Source organism: Otolemur garnettii, unplaced genomic scaffold (genome assembly GCF_000181295.1).
Source record: "Otolemur garnettii isolate 467f Iridium unplaced genomic scaffold, OtoGar3 scaffold00003, whole genome shotgun sequence".
Lineage (NCBI taxonomy): Eukaryota > Metazoa > Chordata > Mammalia > Primates > Galagidae > Otolemur > Otolemur garnettii.
In genome coordinates this window covers 35,637,489-35,638,664 of record NW_003852398.1, presented here as the reverse complement: position 1 = coordinate 35,638,664, position 1,176 = coordinate 35,637,489, and the positions used below count along the sequence as shown (strand labels likewise).

General features: G+C 39.6%; 1 protein-coding gene across 1 annotated transcript in view; it reads right to left on the bottom strand.

Moving 5' to 3' along the window:
* Window positions 1–1,176, bottom strand: part of PFDN1 (prefoldin subunit 1) — a 67,058-nt gene that overhangs the window by 63,170 nt on the left and 2,712 nt on the right. The gene's annotated exons all lie outside the window — the stretch shown is intronic.

Sequence of the window (1,176 nt, the reverse complement as noted above, 5' to 3'; positions counted from 1 at the left end):
AAAAAAAAAAAAAAAAAGAATCATAAAAGTACATTTTATAAAAATCATAAAAATACATTTGTATTACACAACTAGGTTTCTTTTTTTTTTTTTTGAGACATCGAGTTTCACATTGTCACCCTTGGTACAATGCCGTAATGTCACAGCTCACAGCAACCTCAAACTCTTGGGCTCAAGCAATTCTCTTGCCCACCCCAGCCTCCCAAGTAGCTACAGGTGCCTGCTACAACACCTGGCTTTTTTTTTTTTTTATAGAGACTGGGGTCTTCCTCTAGCTCAGGCTGGTCTCGAACCTGTGAGCTCAGGCAATCCACCCACCTCGGCCTCCCAGAGTGTTAGGATCACAGGTGTGAGCCACCACACTTAGCTGTTACAACTAGGTTTCAAAGCACTTTCCCACAGGAGTTTGAAATACAGTAGAACCTCCATAGCTGACCACCTCCTTAAGTAGACCTAATTTTCACAGACCGGCCATGAACCACATGTACTCAATGGAAATTCCTTATGTTGACCAACTCTGTATTTTCATCAGTCTGTTAAAGTCCCTTGGGTGGTCAGTTTACAGAAGTTCTACTATATTAATATGAGAACATTAATGAGATATATAATAATAATTCATTTACTACTCATAATAATCCTATGAGTTAGGGATGGCACTTTCATCACCCACAATTTACTGTGTTAAAGTGCCTTGCACAGTGTTGAACTATTAGATAGAAAGGCAAGTACTTTAATCCATTTCTTCTGACACTTTAATTCAAAATCTTCCCCTTCTACTGTCTACAGTAATATTCAGAACACAAGTATTTTTCAGAAAAAGACCAAAGAGAGAGAGAAAAATGCAAAGCACTGGCAGAAGAAATGCATCATCATCAGGTCAAATTTAACTGCTGTGTACATTTTTACTTAACTGAGGATAAACACAGTTCTTGGATACTCTCATTGAAGTGCCTGGAATGACTCTCACATGCTGTCAATTACATATTATTATTAACATTTGTGACTGCAATACATAGCAAAGGCTACTATAAAACTTTTATTCGGTGCTCTCACCTACTACTAAGGTTTCCAAAAGATTTACTTTGAAAAAGAGGGCCCTGGCTCGGCGCCTATAGCTCAACCGGCTAAGGCGCCAGCCACGTACACCTAAGGTGGCGGGTTCGAATCCCCAGCCCG